This window comes from Eubalaena glacialis, chromosome 6, assembly GCF_028564815.1.
Source record: "Eubalaena glacialis isolate mEubGla1 chromosome 6, mEubGla1.1.hap2.+ XY, whole genome shotgun sequence".
NCBI lineage: Eukaryota > Metazoa > Chordata > Mammalia > Artiodactyla > Balaenidae > Eubalaena > Eubalaena glacialis.
This window is the reverse complement of record NC_083721.1, coordinates 92,491,481-92,518,642: the sequence shown is the minus strand read 5'-3', so window position 1 is coordinate 92,518,642 and position 27,162 is coordinate 92,491,481. Positions and strand designations below refer to the sequence as shown.

Below are 27,162 nucleotides of genomic sequence, written 5' to 3'. Positions count from 1 at the left end.
GAGATTATCAACTGAAATAAGTAATACAAAGTCAAACAAGTTAATTTTTAATTAATTGCAATAAACTGGAGTGCTTAACATGAAGCTCCTCTCAACTAAATCCATTCCTATCATTTAAAAAATGTATTTTATATTAATGTAAAAATACCAAGGGTAATAACCTGAAAGTAGTTGAGCTGGAGGAGTGAAGAGAAACCATCAACACCCTTGTTCAGACTCCCATAATTCACTTTGTGTTAACCACCTCCCCACTGAGGGAAGCTATGATCAGTAGAGCACTTATTTTCTTTCCCCTTTATTTATTTATTTTCCCTACAGACATTTATTACCTTAATGATACTTAGGTGCTGTAGAATAAATGCCTCTGTTTCAGACATATAGAAAATCCAATAATCTATCACTTTGATAAACCATTCCATTAGTAGGGAATAACTACAAATATTCTATATGCAAGTACTTTATATCATTCTGGAAATACACTCAAGAGGCAATGCTTTAAGGCTACACATTAAGGCTACCTTGGTTATTTAAATGTGTATAAGCAACAAGGGCACTTTTGCAAAAGGTAGTATAAATTAAACAGTATCTCCATCTTAGGAAAAGAAAAGCTATTCCAAGCCAACTACGCATCCAAAATGGTATCTTACAACTTATTGCTATTATTCTAATGCAGGACAGATTATTGCTCACAACCGCACATTTCAGAACACCAAGAAATTTTCATATTTTTGTTACCTTTTAAGCAAGGTGACATCAGAATAAAAACTTTTAAAATTAAACTTTTCTTTTCTGTTAAAAGTGAAATGTATTACAATACAGTAAGTGCAAGTGTTATTAAAAATGCTTGTTAAAATTATAAAGTGTCTATATAATTTTTCTAATATACATATTGGAAATAACAACTTTAACAGTTCTATACATACATAGTACATTGAAAACATAAAATCATGCACAAGGCTAAAATATCACTTTGCACATTATCCTTTTAGGTATTACTCTTGTCTTCTGATCCCAGCATCATTACAGAATATGAAGGAGTTACAAACTTCAAGGTTTCAGTGTTTTCAATGTATGTCAGTTATCACACATTAACAATGCTTTAAAATCATTGCTTATATTCTACATGTGGTTCTAGTTCCCATATTTCCCTTTCTTGATAGGTCTTGGACAAAAAGTTGATCTAGAAAACCTATGATTACAGGACCCAGCATGACATGAATTCTCAATGACTCATTTAAAAGTGGCATAAAGTGTTATATATATATATATATATATATTTTTTTTTTAAGTCCTACAGGGCATGAAAGACAATAAGTATATCACATGTAAATAAGATTAAGCAGCTCACCCTCTGCTTGCTTACTTGGCTCCACATCTCTATAGGAAGGAGAAGCCGAGCCATGAAGAAGTTAGGGCAAATGGGAACTGCTGGGAGTGTGTGTGTTTGGGGGGCTGGAGGGGCTGGTGAGGGTGTGTGGGGAGAAGCATAGGGAAGGAGCTGGGGAGAAATGTCAGACTATGAAGGGAAATTAAACAGCATTACTTATCCATTCTTCCCCATCCTGCTAAAGCAGGGGCCAGTTCCAGCCCAGCCTCCCTCCCCTGCCTCCCAGTGGGGGATTTGTCCCCCCAGCACTGTGAAGGCAGCCACTGCCTTTCAGACAATGTGAAGCCATAGCTGTTCCCTACTGGGAACACGTCACAGATCTGAGGAACAGGCTATAAATTATAGGTTTGGACATTTCACAAATACCAAGGATAGTCTGAAGTAGGCCTCAACATGAGGGGCAGGGGAAACAGTTTTTACAAGCAGCTAATGCCCAGAGAGGCTAAGGGGTTCAGCCAAGGGGAAGGCAATGCTTCTTCCTTCATGACAGCGCTTCTCAGACTTTAATGTGCATCCGATTCACTTGGGATCTCATCAAAATGTATTAGGTTGAGGATGAGGCCCCAGACTCTGCATTTGTAATAAGCTCCTATGCACCACGCTTCGAGATGCTAATGCTCTTGGTCTATGGACCACACTTGGAGAAGCAAGAGTCCGCAACATAAAGAGGGAGCCGCCTCTGTCTCTCTGGGCCACAGGTATTTCTTGGAAGTCCTGAGCGGAGCTGAGACAGCCCCAGTGCTATGTGCCCACTCAAGCACATCCCTCGGGAAAAGGTAGAGATGCAGCACACTGAGTGAGCAACTGTCTACAAGACTGTGTTAACATTTTCTGAGAGCACCATGACTATATGAATAGCTAAACAAATAACATAATTCAACTTGAGTAAATGGAGAGATCTACTGGCTGGGAATAAAACTAACCTTTTCCCCATGTAGTCCTCCTTAAAGTGAACATGATTACAAAGGTATAAAAAAAACGCATATGAAATTTCATAGTAAAAGGCCATATGTGCACACATATACATACAGTATGAATTCTAAGAAATTAAATGCATTTTTTCAGAATAAAGCACGTGCTACCACTGTTCCCAGCTAAAATCATCTCCTCTTCCAAATACAAGGAAAAAAACCTTGAATTGTAAGGAAAATCACTGCATTGCCTGCCAGCACCAGGCCACAGGCTCCCCGTTTGATCACAGCCACACGAGCAAGAATAACAGGAAATCCAAAGGCAGAAACAATTCCGGTAGTGAAAAAATAAGCCAGTTCCCGACAGGCACTACTTGTTGCATCGGAGTCATATGTTGCTCGTTTGGCAATGAAATAGGGGATGGGAGAGATGACGTGGAATATCAGGACAAACAAGGGTCAGTAAACACCGTGATCCTCTAAGGCACATCCCAGCATAAGAAAAGTCAGCCCAATAGCCTCAGTGAAGGATAATGCCACAAGAGCTTTAACGCCCGCCGTGTCTCCTGAGCTGGGGCCGCGGCTGCTTCCGGCTTCTTGCCACGGCCCCGCCCTTCTTTCCCCTTTAACTGAACTATTGTCCAACCTTGATTCCTCTCTCCCATACTTAGGTAATTTTTTGGTTACCTAAATGCAGACAGTCACTAATATCTCTTATTTGTTTCATGTGGTTTAGTACATTGTCCTTAGTAATACTGTGCTACCTGTCTCGAGAATTCAACATATTACCTTTCTTTCAATAATTCTTTCATTCATAGTAATCTTTGGAAATCTTTATTCCACCAACTTTAAATGTACTTTTGTTCTATGAGTTCTAACTGATATTTACCCATCTTATTCACTGTACATAAAATCAGTATATTTTTTAAAATTTCTATGTATCTATCAGACAAATCTTTTTCTTTCTCTTCTTCTCCCTCTCCTCCTCCTCTTTCTCCTTCTTCTCCTTCTTATTATTTTTTTAAACTTTTTATTATTATTGAAGAAGAAAAGAGATAAATGAAGAAAAGAGAGAGGGGGATTTATCATGCCTTGTATTTATTGAACCAGTTTGGGCTTTTTTGATCCATATATGCTTCTCTAAATGCTTACATATCACATATTTAAATATTGTCTAGGATTTTTATGAAGCTTAATAGTGGCTTCATTAGAACAAAGTTTTCTGAATTTATTGGTTTTCTTATTTTGAAAATGAAAATATTTCTATATAGTTCTGAGTTCACTGTTATATCTCAAATGTTTCATTCTGCTTTAGAATTCAGTTAAAGACTTCTGATTTTAGCTTTAGACAAACATATTTTTCCTAGTGTCTTGTAGGAAATATTTTTTCTCTTCCCTGGAGCTAGTGTTTGATGTCACAGAGCATGCCCCTGGCAAACAAGGCCTGTTCTTTGACCTGACCTCTATGGTCAGAATTGCCCTTCTTCCATCCTTCTATTTTCCAAAGGGTTAACTTGTAGTTTCCAGACTAAGATTTAATATATTCTAGAATTTCATTCTCAAGTTAAAATAAGAAAGATTTATTCAGTTGTTGTCTAGAAAAATGTAAAAAGGTGAGTATTCATTCGTTTGCTTATATTACCCCTCACCCTGGACATTAGCAATGACATCTCCATCAAAAACAAAATAGATTCATTCAAGCAGGAAAAAAAAAAATCTTCACTTGAGTCATTTAAGTGAAGGTTTAAACGTTTCTTGTATCAATGAGATAATATTTCAATTCTCCATTTAACTTACAGAGGCAAAGGGGAAAAAAAGAGGGGTGAGGATTGTGGATGCAGTGTCTATTCCTTCTTGGATCTAAATATTGACTCTGCCAAGTGTGGTCTTTTCCAGGAATTAGATAATTAAAAAAATAAAATAAAATTCCACTGAAACGAATCCAACCCAATATTATCTTTAATTCAATGTAAACATACCTTATATAGCCTGATAGTTTCTACTAACACACTACCTTTAATCCTAGTAATTTATATTTTTATAGTTTCTGTATCATGCACATGCTTACTCTAATTAGCTTATGGTCAACAGTATCTTTAATTAGAAATATTGGTAATCTGTCCCCCGCAGCATTTCATTTAGTGTGTTTCATTTTAGTGGTTCCAGGATGATTATCCTAATGAACAGAATGATAAAAAGTACCATTAAGCAGAAATGAAATAGAATACCCATCAGGGCAAAGAAGGTTGTGGGTTTGTGTGTTAGTAAAAGAATGATCTGTACTTAGAATACAGTATTAAAACTGTCAATAAGTTGGCATTGAGTGTACCTTTGAAATTCTATCAGTAGCAAATATCTGATATTGTGATTTATTTCTAACAATTAGAGGTAGAGTGTAGGATGAAGGGCACAGATTAAACTAAAAAATGGCAAATTCATTGAAAAACAGTTCAAATAGCACCAATAATTGTTGAAACTGACTAAAGTTGATATGAGTAATGTAAAAAAGTTATGTAAGGAAATCACCAGCAAACTTGTGTGTCTATCATGACATTCATTGTTAAGGATGGTGGGAGAAATCAGTCTTATGTTTATGCCTGGTATTCATGCCAAGTGCATATATTAAAGTGAATGGTGTTTATTTGACGTCTTTATATTTTATTTAATGATGATGGCGTTTTCCTTATAGATCTTTATTTTCTGAAACAGTTTTAAGAATTTCCTTTATAATTAAATGCAACAGATTTTTGTATTTCATGGCATTAACAGATGCATACCTACTGGAACTTCAAGTCTAGATTACATAACATCTAGCAATGTCTATGACTAAGTCTTATTTGGCATCAGAAAAACATCTTCCAACTTAGGTAGAAGATACATTTGAGGTTCTGTAAGTTTTTTGATATAAAGTCATACATATTAGAAAAATATATCCAAAGGAAGGTGGCTAGCTACTGCCTCTAATATCAGGTAGATATGTGGAATGTTTGCACAAATAAAATCAACTAGATTCTCAGTTCTCAATGTCTTCATCAAACTCTTGTTGATCAACCCAGATATTGCATTGATTCTTGACTTTTGGGAGATTATGGTTTCCTTTCAAAATTTGTTTAAAATTATACGGAGTCCCTCTAGAAAAATGTGCATGCACACAGATAAATTCAGAAGGATGGTGGATCTCCTGGAGCCATTCACAGATCCCCTAGGGATTTCAGGGACCCAAGGTTAAACAGGGCATAAGTATAATATTAAGCATCATTCAGCCTTTCTAACAAGGCTAGATATTCTCAAATGTAAGTGTTAGTAATAATCTATTCTTTATAAAGTTGTGAGTATTCTGCAGGGTTAAATCACACAAAGGGTTTGGCGTAAATGTTGGCACATAGTAAGAAGGCAAAACATTGTAGATCTTTGGAAATAAAATTTAGTGGGATTATATTATTCTACTTTATTGCCGATTTATTAGTACTATTAGCTTTCTAAAAACTGGGGAATGTCTGCTTTTTAACACAAACTACACGTTCAGTATATTGGGCAAATCTTCTAGAATTTTAATTTTATTCTTTTATTATCTTTTTCAACTGAAGATATGGTCTTGGTTTATTTATTTATTTATTTTTACTCTAAGATAACTAAATTTGAATGAGTTTCACATATTCAAAAGTGAAACAATCCTTGAATGCATAGTGATTCTAAAATATAAATCTGTTGGGGACCATCAGAGGTTGCTAGAGAACCAACTCATCAGTCTGAATATGGGTAAATAGAAGAAATACTTAAGCATTTAACCTAACTTTCCTATAAAAAATTGTGCCACAGGAACACTTTTTCTTTATAGAAGTATTCTAGCTAATACATGAAGAAAGAATGATAGAATTAAAATATTATGATTCTGTAATCCCCCAATGAGATAATGAATCTAGGCCCTAAGCAACAGTGGACATTAATAAGAAAGAGTGGGAGGAGAAGAGGGATAGAGAGAAACAGACATTATGTGCCTCATGATGGAATTCTACATCTGTGAAGTGTACTTGTAAAAACTCTGAATCTAACCCGTTCAGGACTCTGGATTTAACTATCAGGTTATGGAGCACAGAAGCAAGTATTTTAAATGATACCATGAGGATGGAAGCAGCAAGATCCATACTGTGAAAAGCTCTACAAAACATATGACCAGATTCTTCAAAAATAAATCATAGGGAATTAAGAGAGGGAGGGCTACCTATAAGATGAAAGAGACAAATGATCTATCAGCCCAATGCAATGTGTGGGCCTAACTGGACTCCATGATTCTGACTGAATCAAAATAACAGTTAAGAAAAAAACAAATGATATTAGGGATTATCTTAAATTTTTCATAGTGGCATAATAGTATTGCAGATATAATATAGAAAAAGTCTTTCTGTTTAATGATACATACCATGAAATATTTAAACTGAAGTAAAAGAATATGTGGGATTTACTTCAAAATAATCCTGTTAGGTGGGATGTAGATGAAAAACAGAACGGCCACAAACTGGTGAGTTTTTAAAGCTGGGCGATGGCTGCCTGGAGTTTTATTGTCCTGTTTTTTTACCTGTCTATACATTGACATTTTCCACAGTAAAATTTTTATAAGAATGAAATATCACAAAGTTTCACACCTGTCATAGGGTCAGTAAAGTTTTCTATGGCATATTGAAGCTACATGTTCATATCTATTAAGATCCATTTACAAGGTATGATATAGATATGGAATTGTATTACTTTGCAAATGATTACCAAAGCTGATTTAGTCACTGTATTTTTTTAATTCAGAAGATTATGTTAACCTGTTTTATGGAGGAATTGCTTATGTATCTTTTTTTGCCATTTAATATTATATAAATAATCATAAGGAATTCTCTATTAAAAGAAATTATAGTAAATACGTCTACATAATAGATAATAACCTATATATTTGCATTATAGATATAAACTATCTTATATATTTTATGGCTAAAGTCAGAGATGAATACAGAATATAAATATGTGTATGATTTCAAAAAGGAATCTAGTATTGAGGATTTATTTACATTTTAAGGTAGATAAAGCAAGAATCAAATTTACTAGCAAACTGAGGTAATTTGAGTGACATTTATCAGTAACATCTTTTTTCCTTTTTGTGTTTTCTTTTTCTTATGCTTTTAAATAAAAGTTGATTTGGGGGGACCTTCATTTATACTAATGTGATCTATTTGTACACATCAACGTTTTCTCTTAATATACTCAAAAGTAGATTATGAAATAGGAGCTTAGAGCTTGACAGATTCATCAGATTAGTGAATGGTCATTCAGTGACCACAGTCAAAATGTCCTCCTGGTTATGAAGATATGTGACTTGGTGTGACACTAGATTCTGTTCTTGGCCATGGTCTGTTCAACATGACCCAGATGAAGCCTGAGAGGCTCATTTTTTTTCCTTTTACATAATGAGAAAAAGGAACACTGCATTTCCTGCTTATGTTTAATTTCCTATGGAAAATAAACCTGATGATAACAATGATGTTTCATTGTACAAACAAATTGGGAGGGATTATGATTTAGCAGTGCGAGTATGAATAATTCCTATTAATCTGCAATGCATGATTTAAAACTTTATTTTTGTACAAAGTGTAAAGCTGAAGGATACATCTCCACTCACACTTTTGTTAATGGAAGAACCAAAGAAACAAAACCTAATTTATAATGATGCAGTTAAATTAATCAAGGAAACAAAGCATCTTCCCAGATGGAAGGTACTCTTCAAATTTTCTAATATAACATTCCAGGACGACTGCTCAAATGAATACAAAATCAATGTCTTCAGTAAAATTAGGAGAGTTGAGGACACCAACAAAGGCCTTTTTCCAACTCACATTCAAAACATAAAATTATCATTATAGTAACTAAGAGAATACAAAGAATAGGAATATTTGCCATTTATAGTAAAAAGAAGAATGCAGTTGGTGATATCATGGAGAGAATTCCTTCGCCAGAGACAAGCTCTCAGAGAGCATAAATACAGCCACAGTGCACTCAGGCAGGAGAGGAGAAAAATGACTGAACATTGCTCAGCTACTACCAAAATACATAGGTGCTGAGGAGGAAGAAATTTTTTCTCTTCTTTTATAAGTCCTTCTAGCTTGTCTAAGAATTAAATTGATATGAGACAGATTAACAGGAGAAAATCAAACAGTTGATAATAGCATGTATACATGGGAGACCCAGGAAAACTGAGTAAATCGATAAAATGGCCAAAATCCTCACCTTAAATACCATTTTCAGCTAAAGACAAAAGAAGATGCTGGGGGTAGTGGTTTAGAACTTCAGAGAGGGGAGGAAGGCAATACACATGGAGACAGAAACACAAATATTTGGCAAACAAATGTTCACTGGGCCCTGCGTAGACACTGGGACACAGAGTGGACCCTGATCTGTAGCCCCTGCCAAGTTTCCCCCACCATTCCTAGCCCTGATGACTTGCAAATACCTCTGGTGAGAGCTCTATTCCAGGAACAAGCCCTTTATCTAAATTTTCTCTGGCTATTAAGGGGAGGTAACAAGAAAAACTTCCCGAGTCTTCTGTTTCTTAAAAATAATCACCCTAAATTAATCCTTATGCCAAAGAGGTATATTTTGGGGTGACAAATTTTGCTTCTCTACATAAGCAAAGAGTAAGAATATCTGATTAATTAAAAGGGCCTTGAGGCAAGAAGCAGCCAAGACAATATGAACCACACAGTAAAATTCTGACAGAACCAGAATTATTACCATAGTCATAGTGGTAAAAATTATTGCCAGTTGATTATTGAGAAAGAACTGGAGAGTATTAATTAGTAGAATTCACTGCTTTTATAGTTCACTACATGTAAATAAGCAGAAATGAGAGATTTGCTGTTTAAGCTACACAGCAATAGATAACTAATATATATACAAAGGCAGAGTCATTTTCTGAACTGTCTGTTTATTCCTCATAGAACTTAATACAGGGCCTTGTATGTGGCAACCACGTAATCCCATGCTTACCACAGTACCTGGATCATACTACATACTCAATAAATATTTGTCAAATTAATTGTATGAATAATAACAATAAAAAATCTACTGAATGCTAACAATGTACCAAGCATCTTTAAATGTTTCACATATATTTACCCTTTTAATCATCACAACAGCCCTGTGAGGTAAGTTCAGTCATCATCCTCATTTTATAAATGAGGAAATTGCAGTCTAGAGAGGTTAAGAAACTTGCCCAAGATGGCATGGCTTCTAAGTGTTAGAGTCTGTAATTGAACCCAGGTAGTCTGACTCCAGAATACACTGCTTTTGGCTACTACATGTTGCTGCTTCTAATGAATCAATGAATATTTGCTCAGTGAAAGAATGCATCACCTGATCATATATATTGACCTGAAATAAATTGACTGCCAGTTATTTCTCCAGCAAAAATGGGTTTGTTCAAGATCAACAGAGAATTGCACTTCAGAGTCTGCAACCATGGTGAGCCACGTGCAAGTCCCTTCATGGCAAGGGAAGGAGAACACTTTTATAGGGAGGAAAAGGAAGTTGGGAGGTATAGTAAAAAAAAAAAAAAAAAAAAAAAAGAGTCCTGGCTTTCCATTGGCTGAGTCCTTGCCAGGAAAGAAGAGGAGTCTTTCTTCTTTCTGTTGGGCTCTGCTGTCATCATATGGCATGAGAGCTCCCTTTTTCCTGACTCCTGACTCTCTTTAATTGAGGTTGCTGCTGCTGCTGCTGATGATGATTTTTTTACATTTCCCCCTTTTGATTGAGAACTTTCTCTGATAGCATCACTCATCAAAAGTCAGGTTTTTTGGTTTCAGTGGCTTTTTGTCCCTTGATGTCAGGGAAGGACCTTTCCTGGGTGTAGTGTCTCATGTTGGAGGGAAAGTAAACAGATTAGAAACCTACTAAGATGATATTCAAGTAATGAGGAGGGGTAGGAGGGAGAACTTTCAGGCACTTTTTATCTAAAGTCCTATATGTTATCAACATCATGGACATTGGAGTTCATCTGAAGCGTTATATCATTATCAAAGTTTTGGTGACAAACTTCTAACAGGCCTCGTCTCAATATCTTAGGAAAGCTGTCTTATCAGATGTCATCTGTTTCAATTGCAGGAAATCTTTATTTTCAGGTCACCAGATGAAGTGAAGTTCCAGTCAGGATTTGGTGTTTCTTTAGGTTTATCATGTGAATCCAACAGTCTGTTCTTTGGAGTTTGGCAGTACAAAGGTTGGTTAGCAGTACCCGATATGGGACTGTCCAGCAAGGTTGTAGAGGGTTCTTCTGGAGATAACTTTTCCAGTAGATGAAATTTTCAGGTTGCAAGGTGTGATGCTTAAGGTTTTCATCTCCCAAGTGCTCGCTGTGAAAAGATCACTTTACCAAAACATAGTTATTTTTAATAGAGCAATTAGGCCTTTGCAGTATTGGAATATATTTCCTTTTATCAGTTGTGGGCCAAAAGAAGCAAGATCCAAATGCATTGGGCATCCTGTGACTGTCTCAAAGGGTGAGAGTTTACGAGTTCCAAAAGTGGTGAATCTTAGATTTAGAAAGACCAATGGCAGTGCTTTTGCCCAAGGTATTTCGAGGGTTTCTACAGATTGAGCTGAGTCTTACTAATGCTGTTAGTACATTCTACTAAATCAGCAAAAGTGTTGTAAACTGACCAAACAGCACAGACTTGTCAAAACACCTGGTCAGTAAAATGGGTTCCTTAATCACTATGAAGTTTGAGAGGAGGTCTTTCCAAAAAGATTTTTGCCAAAGAAGAGGCAGTAGACTATTTCATTCTAGTGTGAAAACATACCAGACCATTGCTAAAACATATTTATGTCCATAAGACAGAGGAAGTTCTGTGAAATTCATTACCCAGGTCTCTAATAGTCCATTAGGCAGTTTAAAATATTTGGTAGCAGTATCAACAGGCTTCCTGAGGTTGTACTTCAGACAAGTGGGACAAATGAAGTAGGCATTTTTTGTGGCCTTGCTAATGTTTTCCTACTAATATTGATTCATGAATTCTGTTGTCTTGTCAGGAGATCAATGGTTTAATGAACGTAGAGTGGTGAGGAGTGGGAATTTTATAGTCTCCGGTAGGACTAGGTTATTATTTGGTTCAAACCAGAGCTTTCTCTTTTTATCAAACCAACAACTGTCAAATTTCCAGTATTGATTTTTCCTTTCCTAAGTCCAATTCTGAGTTTTCTCTAGCCAATTTTTCTAAGTTATCATTTGGGGAAATATCCCTTTGGACCATGACAGAGGTTTGGCTGCTGTTGGTCCCTTTAACAACAGCATTCCTTGTGGAAATGTCAGTAAGATGATTTCCCTTAGCTTCTGGTGAGTCAAGTTTAGAGTGCCTGGGAATCTTAATAATAGCTAAAGCAGCAGGTAAAGTATTTCATCCAATAATTCCTGAACATAGAAGCCATTTTAAATGTTATTTCTACTGGAAATAAGGAAGCCACATTGCTTCCATGACATCCACAAATCATGAACTACTTCAAAAGCATACCTACTATCAGTATAAATATTAGCAGTTTTGCCCTTGGCTAAAGTACAAGGCCATGTAAGAGCATATAACTCAGCCTGTTGGGCTGCAGTAGCCTTAGGTAAAGGTGCTGCCTCAATAACGTAAAAAGGAGTTGTAATAGCATACCCAGCACAATATTTGCCACTGTCAACTTTTAAATAAGAATGATCAGTGAACCATGAGAAGTCAGCATTACCCAAAGAAATTTCCTGTAGATCATCATGAGGAGTCAGGAGGTGATCCGTCAGTGTTAAACAGTCCTGAGGGACTTTGTTCATAATGCAGTGGAGGAGAGTAGTAGGATTAAGGTTACTACAGTGTAAAAGAGTTATATGAGGAGCAGTTAACAGAAGGACTTACTAGGAGGTGAGATGGCTGGCTGATAAATATTGAATGTGATGAGAATTCAGGAGGGCTTCTACCGTGTGAGGTATAAAAATGATTGAAGGGGATCACACAATGATTTTTCTCAGTGGCCTTAACCAAAGAAAACAGTGGCTGTAATTGCTTTAAGGCAAGAGGGTATCCTCATTCCACAGAGTCCATTTGTTGGCTATAATACCCAATGGGTTGATGTTGGTCCCCATGTTTTTGGGTAGCAGCCCAAGGGCATTCCCTTCCTTTTCATATACAAACAAGAAAAAAATGAATCTAATAATTAGGATGCCCAGGGGCAGGTGTGTTCTTCACACTTTCCTTTAACGCCTCCTTGGCTATGTCATTGGGTACTTCCCATTGAATTGGGTTGGTTGTTGGTTATTTAGTAAAACATACAGAGGTTTGGCCATAAAAGAGAAATTGGAATTCAGTTTTGGCAGTAACCAACTAACCTGAGAAAACCTCACAATCGGTGCTTAGTTTTGGGAAACATAGGACACGAAGTCTATCTGGATCTAGATGTAGCCCTTGTTTTGATATCAGGTGCCCTAAATATTAAATCTGGAATTGGGAAAACTGCAATTTTTCTTTGGGAACCTTATGTCCCTTTAAGGCTAAAAGCTTTAGCAAGTGGATTCTGTCTTCCTGTGAGGAGGCTTGAGAAGGAGATCAAAGAAGCAAATCATCCACATATTGCAACAAAGTAGACCCTCTAAGGAAACGTCATATCATCCAGATCAGCCTTCAGGATTTATAAGAAATTACAAGGATTCTCAGTAAAACTCTGCAGCATTACTGTCCAGGTAAATTGTTTTTCTTCCCAAGTGAAGGCAAAAAGGTATTGGCTACCTTCATCAACTGGAATACAAAAGAATGTGCTGCATAATACAGTTACAGTAAAGAATTTACTTCTGGTGGGAATAGATGTTAGTAACTAGTAATGTATGAGGGTTAGGGACAACAAGATTTCAGGGATAACAGTGTTTTTTATTGCTCAGAGGTGGTAGATGAACCTTCGCTCTCAGCCCTTAGGTTTTCTCACTGGTAAAATGTGAGTGTTACAGGTGATAGTACAAAGGATTATGAGGCCTTAAGCCTTGTAATCTTCTACTGTGGGCTTAATGCCTTGAAAGGCTTCTTTACTTATAGGGTATTAATTAATTATCAGAAGAGATTTTAAGGGATCTATATGAATCTTGATGGGAGGTACACTGTGAATTTTGCCAACATCATTTGGAGATTTTACCCATAAGGAAGGTGGTAACTGATTCAATAGGGACAAATAATCAGTGTTTTGAGAATCATTTCTAGTACTGTCAGAGATGGAACAAACAAAAGTTGTCAGAGGATTATTTAATTCATCTGGCTGGTTACATTGATGACTACTGTCAAATTCTAGAATTATTTCCCCCTGTTGGGAGAAAGAAATTCTGGCATGATACTTTTTTAAGAAGTCTGGCCTAATACATGTATGGGGCAGAGGAACAAAGGAGAAAATGGTGTTTATCTCTCAAAGGGCCTAAACAAAATGCAATAAGTTCAGAGACAGACACCTCTTGAGGTTCATTAGAGATCCCCACTATTTGACCTGCTTTAGTACTCTGAGGCAGGGGCTGTTTTATAGTAGTGGAGTTGAGCATTGAGAGGATGGCTCCAGCATCAATTAGGACTGGCAGAGATTCATCCCCAATTTGGAGAAATGTTTCTCTAAACTGATTAAGAGGAAGGATTAGGAAGAGTCCCTGTAGTTCCTCAGAGCTCTGTCATTAAGTATTGGGAGAACATTGGAAAGGCTCGTTAGAAGGCCAAAGGCACGTAGTGCTTGAATTTGTAATAATCATATCTCCAAAGTCCTGTTTATTTGTAATAATAACAGAAACTAGGAGGATTTTGGTTTTGTTTAGGTGCCTTTGTTTGTTACAGTTGATGTTTAAGAATTTTGGTGGTCTTCCTTGAGGGTGACTTGTCTAGAGTATAAGAAAGCTGGTTTACCAGATTAACTAAATCTGGAGTAGACATAGTTTCCCATTCCATTCTGGCCCTTTTTACTTGAAGGGAAAGATCTCAGTTCAGCCTATTAATAAGCATAGAGTTAAAAGCTACACTGCTGTGATCTACACCTGAAGGAGGTTCAGAATTTTATTTAATTTATGTATTTATATTTTGATTCAACACATATTTATTGAGTGCTTAAATGCACCAGGCATGAATAATTACTGGGCACCTACCATGCACCAAGGTCTGTCTAGGCCCTGGGAATGAAGTGTTGAGCAAACAGAAAGAGGCCCGGCTGTCCTGGGGGTGATTCCAGGAATGGGAGTTGGAACAAAAATGCATAAATAAATAACTGAACAGCTTCAATTTAAACAGTGATAAGTGCAGTGAAGAAAACACAACAAGTGATGGCGGTGGTGTCTTCTGACAGCCCCTGTTGGGGTCCTCTGCATTCAGGAACTTCCCTCCCCTGCCCCTTCTGGTCTGGGGGTGGTCACGGCCCCCCTCTGTTGCCAGGCCCCAGGTACTGCACTACCCACCCCTAGTGGCTTCCAGAATTTTATTTTAAAATCTTAAATTGATTGTAATAGTCATGAACAGATTAATAAGATTTTGGTGTGCAAGCCTGAATTTTGTTCCAGTCAACAGCCTTTGGAAAAGCCCTAGGACTTGCTCAATGAAGTCACCAAGTGCTTACTTGAACCTGCTCATACAAGAGTTAGCAGTTCACCCCAACAGTTGTAATTCTAGAGACCTTTCAGGATTTTCCCAATTAGTCATATTCATTCAATGCTAGGCCTGGCCTTTACCAACAGGCATAAATTCCTCAGCAAATTTATGAGGATCTTCAGTTACTTTAGGAAAATCTTTGACAATGGCTGGCAGTTCAGCTTTAGTCCAGGGAAAATAAGAAATTAGGGTTTTAGCCTCTGTATCCTCAGAAGGCTTAATTTTAAAGAGACAGTTTCTGGCAATTTCAAAGGAAAAGGGAGTGGGTAGAGAACAGTGGAGATTTGCTGACAGAATTTGTATTGGGGAATTGAGGATATAGAGGAGGTGTAGAAGGGAAAGAGGAAGGTAGAACCAGAGGTAGAGTCTGGCCATGAGGAGCTGAGGGAGAGAGAGAGGATGGTGCCAAAGGAGGAGCCTGAGACAAAGAAGTTGAGGAAGAGGATCCTGAGGCTTTGGGAGCCATTTTATCTTGTTTTGACTCAGTTAATCTTAAAATGTTTTTTTGGATGAGAGGTCACTTTAGATTCCTGATAATGTTGGAGATCCTCAAAATATTGGGTTGGCCAAAAAGTTCATTCAGTTTTAAGTAAAAATAAAAGACATTTTTCATTTTCACCAAGAACTTTATTGAACAATGTATTCATTAACCGAACGAATATTTTGGCCAACCCAATACAAATTGAAATAAGTATTTCACATAATTCGGAAAAACTTTGAGCTGTTATTGTCCAGTTTGATTTTAAGAAAACTGAATTTGGGGATTTCAAAATTTCCTCATAATGGTCATTGGTATTCTAAATTGCCTTTGGTCAGGTTGGCCCATTTAACTGGATATGCACATGAGGAAGGATCATAGTCTTTAAACATAAAATCGGCCAGGGTCCCTGTAATGGGAGTTCCCTCAAAGTATTTAAATAACTGGGATCTCACTTCCTGGAATTTTTTCTCTAGAGTAAAAGAACAATTTTCAAACAGCTGACAGCTCAAACAACTCAGTTCAAACAGCTTGTAAGCTATACCAGCCAATTCTAAGGAAACAGCTTGGTCTTGGAGGATCCAGGCTGATGGCTTTGCAGGGAGTTTCCAGGGAATACCCTATTCCAGAGGAATACACGGAAGGCTGGAAAACGAGCACAGTTTCAGTGAAGCAGCCCCTGTTTCTGAAGAAATGGGCTGAATGTGTTTTCAACCAGCTTTCACTGAATCAGTCTTATCTCAAAATCAGACCAAAGTGCCAAATTAGTACTTGCATAGAGAACAAGGACTTAACCAGAAATGCAGAAACTTAAAATAGACCCCAGGTAAAATCTGGACAGCTTCACCTGCAAAGAGGGCAGGAGCTTGGATCCAGGAAAAAGACATACCTTCAAATTCCAGGATCAGCAAGAAAAGCAGCAAGGACAGTGGGCTCAATTGTGGGTACCACACCTGTTTACTCACCAATGCTGGAGCCTTTGGGAGTCCCTTCTGGCCCCTGTATCTGCCACCACAATGTTGAACTGAAATAAATAGACTGCTAGATATTTCTCCAGCAAAGGTGGCTTTAATCTGGAATCAACAGAGAATTGTAGTTTGGGGTCTGCAACCATGGTGAGCCACATGAAAGTCCCCCCACGGCAAGGGAAGAAGTCTTCTACAGAGATGAAAAGGAAGTTGGCAGGGCTGTAGTAAACAAAGAATCCAGGGCTTTTCATTGACTGAGCCCTTGCCAGGAATGAAGAAAGTTCTTTCTTCTTCCTGTTGGGCACTGCTACTGTTGCCGGGCATGAAAACTTCTCTTTCTGGTCTCCTGAATCTATTTAATTGAAGTTTCTGTTTAATAATTTTTTATATGTATAACACTTAGACTTACATATATAATGTTAAATTTTAGTGTTCTTTATTTCCCCTTGATAGCCAATACTATTTAGGAATACTAAAGTTGTGGTCTCCAAACTACTTTTATGAACACACCATTTGTTTAAAAATATTTGACCAAGTATCCTCAACATATGTATATTTATTTATGTAAATAAATAAAATAGTACATACTATTACATTAATAATATGCCAGTACTACTATATTAACATATTATGTAAAAACAAAGTCTGTCTATCTATCTATCTACCTACCTACCTACTTAGATATATTTTTTTTCTACCCAGAGCTCAGTGGATTATCTTGTACAGCCACTGAATTGCATTTACCTTTGGAGACTACTACTTTATAGGATGTAATAACATTTCTTAAAAGAGCTAACATAGAGAACTTTGTTCTCTCACATTTGCCCTCATACACAAGGAAACCAAGATACATCAAGTAATTTAAAATAAGGAAAAGTATTCTCAATTCAGAAGACAAGTCTTATATTCTCATGAGATAAGAATTCTGGAAATATGCATTTCTAGACCCTCCCCCCTTTCTTGCTTTCTCTCCCCAAAGAACACCTATACCTTTTCAAGTACTCTTTGATGTAATTCTTGAAAGCATGAAAATGAAATTTATTTCCCTAATGATTTTCTCTATTCTACTTGTCTAACATTGATTTCTTTCTTCCCTTTTCTGTTTGTAATGCAGCATAAAACAATAGGGTTTCCTATTGTTTCTTTCCTAAAACTGTGCACCTGCACTATCGATCATGCCAAGAGCTAGCACAGCTTTGGGATGAAAACTGATAGCATGCTATGAAAATAGACAAGACAGCTTAAAAGATTGATTCTAAATTATAGAGCTGCTTAGTGATCTGCAACCACCCGAATTCTTCCAGCTTGATAGCTGGTTAGTGAGCACAGGACAAACCACAAGCTTGCCTTCATGACCTAAATGAGGGCAATTTGCACAGTCTGTGGTGTAGTTACTTCAGAAAGGACTACAAATCAAAATCTTTCAAACTAAAGGATTGAAGTAGTTCTGTTTCCAAGTTTCTCCATCTTTAAAATGGGACTAAGGGGGCTTCCCTGGTGGCGCAGTGGTTGGGAATCTGCCTGCCAATGCAGGGGACACGGGTTCGAGCCCTGGTCTGGGAAGATCCCACATGCCACGGAGCGACTAAGCCCGTGAGCCACAACTACTGAGCCTGCGCGTCTGGAGCCTGTGCTCCGCAACGGGAGAGGCCGCGATGGTGAGAGGCCCGCGCACCGCGATGAAGAGTGGCCCCCGCTCGCCGCAACTGGAGAAAGCCCTCGCACAGAAACGAAGACCCAACACAGCCCAAAATAAAATAAATAAAAATAAATAAATTAATTAAAAAAAAAAAATGGGACTAAGGACATCTGTCGTCTTAGATTTGTTCCAATGATAATGTCAAACAAATTAGCTTATTTGGAAGCTTTATTAATGGTCAATGAATATGCAAAAACAAAGTATTATCTTAATTATTATTATTCTTGGAGAAATACTAGTTTAAATTTTACTGCTACAAATTTTTCTTTTTATCAATTTTTTTAAAAATAAAATTTTCATTTCACAAGAGGTTCGAAAGAATATCACAAAAATGCACACCATTTACTTAGATTCACCAGTTGTTAACATTTTGTCCCATTTATTTAATCATTTTATGCTCACTCTGTACACTCTCTCAAGCACACTTTCTCTCTAAATTATTTGAGAGTTAATTGTCTTATAATCTGACAGGAAGTTGCAGACTTCAGTTTTTTATCCTACATATTTCATTGTGTTTTTCCTAAGACAAGGACATTCTTTTATACAACTACAGTTTGATGATCAAATCAGTAAATTTTAATATTGATATAATACTCTTGTTCAACCCACTGACCATCCTGACATTTTGACAGTTATCCTAAAAATATCCTTTATAGCTGCCTCGCCATTCCAACCACTCTTTTGGAGAGGTGTCAGCCTTTTTAAAATGTTGTTTGTTTTTCATGACCTTAACATTTTTTTAGAGCACAAGCTCATTCTTCTATAGACTATCTCTCAATTTGTCTGTCTGTGCTGAGTCTTAATTTACATATCTGCAGGGAAATTTATTAGGGTAGAATTTTAAAGCTCATTTTGAAGATACCCAAGAAGTAGATAGCCAATATGCTCTTTGCTATTTTGAGGTAAAGGAAAAGTAATGCATATCACTTTGGATTTTTTAACAAATCCATTTCACTTTGGTTCTTTTTGAAAGCTGTTAGGATTTTTACAAAAACAAGAAACAAAGCACACACACACACACAACAAAACGAAAAAGATAAGCTGTGATACTGACTTAGATCCACTGTGTTTTGCGCAATATATTAAGAAACAGAGACTAGATGTGTGCACAAGTCTATAAACTGGTAGTTATATTAACTAATGTTTTCTATAGCCTTATGACCTAGATTGTACTGTACTCATCTTTTTTATCAAGCCCTGAAGAGATGTTCTTTCCCACAAAATGCTATACTGTAGATAAGTGCAGCCAGATTTCTCAAGAGCTCTCCTTTAGCAAATTAAAATAGAGTAATGGAAAGAGAGGGCAATACATTAAGGATGTGGTCCTTTAGGGATACCTAGATCCAAACAATGGCCTTGAGTCTCTAGAAGACTGTTCCATTATTGTGAGTTAAAAATTCAAGATGACCACGTGCCTGGTATGTATTTTCAGCAAAGATCAAGGAAGAACTTCAGATGCCACTTTCATTTACTGTTGTTAAGCATAAATTACTTAACATGTTATTACTTAAAATGATATCTGTGCAATCTTTGGTTATACAAGGTAGCAATCACAGCTAAACCCACTTATAAAAAAGACCATTGTTTCCAAATATTATAAGTTGCTACAATAATAACACCTGCCAGTCTCACTGAACTTCTCTGTATTATATTTTATGGGCAATGAAATGACAGTATGAACCAATCCTTGACCTCTGACTCCTAAGAAGTATATGAACTGTTTCTGTTCTAGTTCCTTTGTTACTTTGCATATTACCAAGCATTGGAACAAGGCATGGTGTTCATTTTCACCTGCCAAAACAAGCTAAAATCAATCTTGCTGTATTCAATAAACAACTCACTGTGGGTAGATGGGTACATTTTATTTGTGGATGAATAGCAATGGAATCTTGCTATTAAATCATAAAATAAAACCCATATATGTGACAAATATCTTTTCTTTCATGACCATCTTCCTAGGTAATCATATATAATATGAAAGATGAATATTTTTTAGAAAGATGAATATGTCTCATGACCTTATGCATACAGGGTAAAACACAGTGATGTTGTAAGTCATGATCTTCATTCAATGTAGTTTATTTTCAGTAAAGTGTTAGAAAATACCCCCATGTCTGGGCCACCATGCAGTGCAGGTTTGATCTATTGGTTAATCAAAGTCACTCTCTCCTTGGTCATTTATCCAGTCAGCAAAATCGTCTCTATTACCTACACTGTATAAGATATGACCCAATGCACTAAAAAGTAAAGATGGATTAAGACATATTAAAGGCTTCAGGGGACTGACAGTTTAATTAGGGAAGATGACATACCAGCAGACCATCAGAACACAGTGTAATAAATACACAGATTTCTTGCTTTGGGAAAAAGCAATATGAAGTTTCATCTTCTTCATGACCTCCTCCTTCTCCCCAGTCTAGGTTAGGGAGCCTTTCTCTCTACTCCCATGTGAATAAGTGTATGGTTCTAACATGGTGTTTACCACACTAAACTAAAGCTTGAACTCTTGCAAGCTGAGTGACTTTGACCAAGAGAGCCCACTAAGTCAGTTTCCTCCTTTTTAAATGGGGATATTTTATCCATTCATTATTGATTGAAAAATTTCTGTGCTATATACTGTTTTATGTATAATACTATGTTTTCAGTATTACCTTACTCAAAGGGTTAATGTGGAGACTAAATAAGTCATATAAAACATTTAACCCAGGATCTAGCACAACTCTTAATAAATGTTAGCAGTATAATTATTGTTATTGCATAATTCTGATGACGACTATTTTAGTGGTTTTCTATCTTTTGGCAAACATATTCTAAATATGTTTTTCAAATCTATGTAGTCTTTTTCTTTCTTCGAACATGAAATATTAACATCTTGAGAAGACTCTGTTAAGCTCAGATACATGAAGAGGTCTGTTTGTTTCCAGAGTTTAGTAGTATTTAACTACTGAACCTGTAACCAGCCTCTTTTAGACTAGGGCCTACTCCATCACCTGGTACACAGTAGGAGTTCAATATGTATTTGCCAAATTCATTTGACTTGATTTTACGAAATTCAGCCAGCTATGATATTAGTCTGAAGGTTAGTAATCTTCAGTTTAAGGACTACTAAACGATTCATTGAACAATTGGTTTTTCTTCTGATATATGCTTTTCCCTCTGTCACCTGCAGAAATATTCCCTTCTGAAAAGGAAAAAAGCCACTTAGTTCTGGGCCTTCCAAAACTGGGTGAATGGGTTTCACCTTTTACCCCTCAGTCAGAAGTTAGGGAAGACTTTCATTTTGGAAGTAAACTCCCTTGGACCATAGGCAACCAAGAAAAAAACACCTGAAATACATCTTTTATAATGAATTCTTTTATTTTAAAAGTATGCCTTCTGTATACCAGATTATACCTCATAACATAATTTGTAGAACTTTGATTTAAGAGGCATTGCAGTGTCTGATTTCTTATTCTCTTAATCTTAGGTATTGTGATCTTGCTACAAAAATGGCAAGATTGTAATATGACCAATATTTGATAAGTAATGTTCAGTGCATTAAAAAACCACACACAAAGACATTTACATGTAAATCCCATTTCATCTTTTCGTTTTCAAAAGATACAACACTAACATTTTATTACCTTCTTTTCTTCTGGGTAAATAATACTTCTCCAGTATGAACTTGGGACTTAACAGTCATTAGACCAGGTAGATTAAAGCAAGCATCACCAAATAGATTTTTTTTCTCCTTGCTCTAAATCCCAAAGCAAATATAGTTATGCTCTAGAGGAGCCAGAATTCCAGGCCTGTGATTACATTTATTGACTGCATTTGAGGCCCATCCTACATGTTTTTTAAAAATATTATAATGCCTTGCCACTCAATGGCATGTTCATATCATCATGGCATTAAGAGTGATCACTACTTCATGAAGGAGAAACCTCAATTATCTATTTAGTCCAGTTCAGCATTCTTACTGTACTCAAGCCACCTGACTTGCAACCCTTGCCTTCCTTACCTCCTTGAGCGTTGAAAGGTTTATATGAGGATGTCTGTGCAAAGTAAGAAGGAAGAGAAATTCTGGAGACCTGACGAGCAGCTGTGATGGTTCTGAGGTTAAACATGACATGAAAATACCAGAGTGGACCCCTCAAAATTCAGAAAAGGCTTCCAAGTAGGATCCAAGTTTCATCTGAATTAACTTTATCTTGAATTATTCTTCTAAACCTATTGATCCAAGCACATTGTAAATATCCAGGACAGTAGGTCTAGTTTAAAATCCTTTTGATAAGCTCTGAGATGTAAGTTTTGGGACACAAAGACATAGCTGTTAGTCAGATGATTATTCTATGTTATTTATTCATTATCCAAGACAGTGCTGAGCTATATGCATGTTCATTCTAGTTTTAGTCCTCTGTTAGTGAGATGCTTTCATCCTTCCCTCCTCCATTTCTAAATCCTTTTCTGTATTTCTAAGCAGTTATAAATTCTCTCTGTTTTGGAGAGGTGTGTATAGGGGAGCACAGCTGAACCAGAAAGGTTTGCCCACAACCCAATCTTTAAGGTCATGATGGGGTCACACCATCATGGGATGCATGTGTATTTCTGATCTTGCTGATTTCTCCTCAGGACAGAAATGCTGAACAGTAGTGACATCCAGTCATACTTTATTACCTGGTTGAAAGCAGATTCAGTGGGTGGGACAAATCCTTCCTTATTCTCTAATGACAACACGAAACCATTAAGCAAGTATAATTCCTGGATAGAGTGAGCCTCATGAGAATTCTGTGACATCACATATTCCATTTGCTGTAACTTGTACACTTTAACTTTCTGGGCAATGTGCACACATACCTTCACGTGACTTACGTAAGTATAGGGGACAGAAGTCACAATTTACTGTTTACAGTCTCACAACCCATGAGAAAGGGGCAATGCATTAACTTTACAGTGAAGGTTAGGGGGCTTTTGTTCTCTGTGGGGGGATTTGACTAAGCGTTTCCCTAAACACTCAGGTTGAAACCCCTCCCGTGTTATTACAACCAGCTGTGTGATGATAGTCAAGCCAGTTTACCTCTTTAGTCTTGTTTCTGACTCACAAAAGTGTTGAACTGGATGTTCTTGAAGGTATCACCCTCTCAAACAAGCAAAACTATAACTTTATGTCTTGTTAAATATTTAAGTGAGAAAGTTTATTCAGTTGGAGTGAGGGGAAGTATGTAACCAATGTTGCTTGTTTAGCAGTGATGTAGACCGAGCTCTGCCACTGAGGACCACTTCTCTGTGCAGCAGAAGCACATGTCAGTTAGATTTCCTAGTGATGGAACAGGAGAAAGACACTAATTAGAGACAAAGAAGGGAGTCAAAGGATAGCCCCAGATCTGATCCTCAGCAGGATTGTGAGGTTGAAGTCCTTGACACTTTTATTCTTAATCCTTGATGCTTCTGCTAACTTTATTGTTTCTATCCTTTCCAAGCACTCATTGCCCCTATTCTCCACCATCCTCCAATATCCCTTCTCAGCTCAAGTGCTCACATGAGGAAAGCGCTGAGTAGTTCACAATGTGATGTTTACAAACTCTATAACCTGCTTTAAGGCTAAGTCACTTTTAAAGAGACAACTAAGAAAATTATAAGCAAGGCCTTTGGGGAAAGTTTTCTTAGGGTACATTTTCAGTAAAGGAACTGCTGGGTGGAAGTATATGACCCTTAAAAGTATTGATACATATTGTCAAATTAGCCTCTAGGAGAGATTATACCCCTGTGGGAGAGCACCTGCTTCCCTGAATCCCAATATCATTTTATTTTAAACATTTCCAAAGATGTTTCACTTTAATATGTATTTCTTTGATGACTAGCTAGGTGGACTGTTTAAATTTATTAGCCATTTGTATTTCTTGTTCTAGGAATAGACTGTTCATTTCTTTGCCCATTTTCCTGTTGGTGTATCCATCTTTTTTATTTTTTCATCTGGCTCTACATAGTAATGCCCTAGCAGCTAATTCAGCATAAAAAGTGATAAATCTCTGAAGAGAAGGTATTCCAGGCTGTCAATTGATATGTTCCAGATACCAACCATGTTAGAAGCAAAGTTATTTTTATTTGAAAGATAAGAGGGCTGATTTTTCATATTTTCAAACCAATGAAATATTATTCCCTTTCTTTACATGAAAGGAGACTGGGCTGAGCATTAAATAAATACTTGAAAGAAGATTATCTATGTGGATTTGAAAAGAGAAAAAATCTGATTAGTCTGCATTATTCCTACAAATTCTCGGACTTTATTTCATCACTGATAATTTGATCTGCTTCTCCAAAGTCACAGAGATGAGTAATTTTCAAGGTACTACTGTCAGTCTTTCTGAGTCAACGAGCATAGAACCAAGGGTTCATCAACACTGGTCTAGGGATCTCTCTTGTGTTGCAGAAACTCCTGTGCAGAGCTCACAGGAAAAGTGTATACATCCAGCTTCCTCTAGGACCAAGGCTATGTTCATCTGTGTCCGGTTGTGAGGTTGCTTATTAAATTCTACTTTAACGTCAAAGATAAATGTGAATAAAATCAGCCAGAGATTACCTGATCAATAGAAAGAGATAAATCAATAAAAATAGGCAACTACATGAAAAGCATGGAATCAGACAGAGATTTACAACAAAAGATTATGGTAGGTTTGTCACCTAAATTATTTGTAAACAAAACCATACAACAAATCTAGGATATAAAGATTCAATGGTTCAATTCATAAAATAGTTTCAAAGAAAGGGTTGCAGAGAATATGTTGTACAATCCACCTATGGTCTGGGTCAGCTAATAATGCTACTCTCTCCTACTGCACCCATGGTTGATGTCATTAATCAATCCAGCATTATATCTGACTGGACCTAGACAAAGCCTGAGAATGTTTCTCAACAAAATTCTCCAAGCAGCCATTATCAATCAAGCAGTTGACATTTGAATGGAAAATTATTGCCATCTCGTGTGTGACTCATCTGCTAGAGGCATGTGCAATTTTATTAACTTAGAGTTAGAAAAGCCAAGCAGCTTGTATGCAGCAAACTGATCCTTTCCCTAAAGTCAGCAGATTCCTGGCATGGCCTCCTTTCTCAGCTCTTGAGTGTCCCTTAAGGCAGAGCTTCCCAACTGAAATACCAAGACACATTGTGTAGGTCAAAATGGGTACATAAATATACAAGTTATTGATGTCCCAGCACTCAGGGGTCACTTGGAACCTAAGATGCCAGAAATCCTCATTTGTCACCTCTGGCCAGAAGCAGTCACATGTGTTTACTCTGGTGTGCTAATATTAACTTTTTCTTTACATACTGTGGAAATGATGAAACATTTTGCTTTAAATAGTAGACCAACCAATCCTGTCCTAGTCAGAGACATTTTTTATTAGTTCCTGGGTGTTTTCTTTTTTTTTTTAAATCTTGCCTTAAAATGTTAGAGTTATTTGTTGAAGTCATAACTCATCTCTTTATTAGAGATCAGTTTACACAGAAGATTTATTTTTAAAAATATGTGCATGTATGTACACATATGTGTAAATCCACATATATCATACATATCTCATTCTGAGATTCAATTGGTTCTATTTGAAGTAGGAATACATTATCATGTGTTGCACTTTACTAAGGTATAGTAATTTCTTGGTACAGCTCCTGGCATTCTAAGCCTAAAAGTCCAGTAGAAAATCCTGAGTATTTAAGGAGCATCATTTGAAAATCTAGTTTACTTTGGTGGCAGGAGATAAGCTTCTCGTGGACTGACTTCTCTTTCTTATTCAAACCTTCCTAACTTATATCCTTCGATTCCTGGACACTTATAATCATGGTGCTAGATTGAGTTTAGTTAATATGTTGATGGAAAGTATATTCTATCTTCTTAATATATGTAAAGTTTTCAGGTACAATTGATCTTTAACTTACAGGTGTGTGTGTGTGTGTGTGTGTGTGTGTGTGTGTGTGTGTGTGTGATATGAGGCACTGAATGGGAACCAGTGGGGAAAATATAAAACCAAGTGTAATTTACATATTAAATACAAGCAAAACTACAAAGCCAATAAAAAGCAAACTGACAAAATTAATGTGACAGATGATTACTTTTTTTTTTTTAATTAATTAATTAATTTATTTATTTTTGGCTGTGTTGGGTCTTCGTTTCTGTGCGAGGGCTTTCTCCAGTTGTGGCAAGCGGGGGCCACTCTTCATCGCGGTGTGCGGGCCTCTCAATGTCGCGGCCTCTCTTGCTGCGGAGCACAGGCTCCAGACGCGCAGGCTCAGTAATTGTGGCTCACGGGCCTAGTTGCTCCACGGCATGTGGGATCTTCCCAGACCAGGGCTCGAACCCGTGTCCCCTGCATTGGCAGGCAGATTCTCAACCACTGCGCCACCAGGGAAGCCCCGACAGATGATTACTTTTTAAGAAAGCAAATCATACTTACATCATAACAATGAACTGATCGCTATGGAGCAATTCTTTGAGTCAAGCAGACCTACATTTCTTTCTGCCTCTTGTCTGGGTCTCCTTCAATCCTTTTTGAGAAACTACTCTCGGAGTGATCATTGTAAATGATCTGTTTGCAGTCTTTGAATGGCTCCCCACTGCTTACTAAAATGACTCAAACTTCTCAAGTTAGTAAACAAGGTCCTTTTCATTTGAGTCCTGCTTATCTCTAGCCTCCACTATATGGCAATATAGTCCATAATTATATAGACACATCTATGTTATTTGTTCCAGCCATACTGTACCGTGTATTTGTAGTTCTCAAAAATAAATAAATAAATTTATTAAAAAGTAAAAATAAAAAAAAGAGAATTTATCAGACATCATTGATATAATTCATAATAATTGTCTGCCATACAAATTTAATTATGCAGAATTCCCAAACTCATCCAATATTAGAACTGAACCTGAATTGGAGGCTATTCTATGAGTTCATTAATTTTAAAAATTCATTCATTTGTTTATGCAACAAATATTTATAAAGTGTCAAACATTAGCCCAGCATTCTTTCAGGGCCTGTGAATAGCAGTAACAAGGGAAGAGCCTACTCTTTTACTAAGTACAGTCTT

The 27,162-nt window shown here is 36.8% G+C and overlaps 1 protein-coding gene and 1 pseudogene across 5 annotated transcripts in view; one reads left to right on the top strand and one right to left on the bottom strand.

Annotated features, from left to right (window-relative positions):
• NAALADL2 (N-acetylated alpha-linked acidic dipeptidase like 2) overlaps positions 1-27,162 on the top strand; it is a 1,520,504-nt gene that overhangs the window by 1,013,646 nt on the left and 479,696 nt on the right. The window lies entirely within an intron of this gene.
• LOC133093777 (leptin receptor gene-related protein-like) overlaps positions 2,466-27,162 on the bottom strand; it is a 60,829-nt pseudogene continuing 36,132 nt past the window's right edge.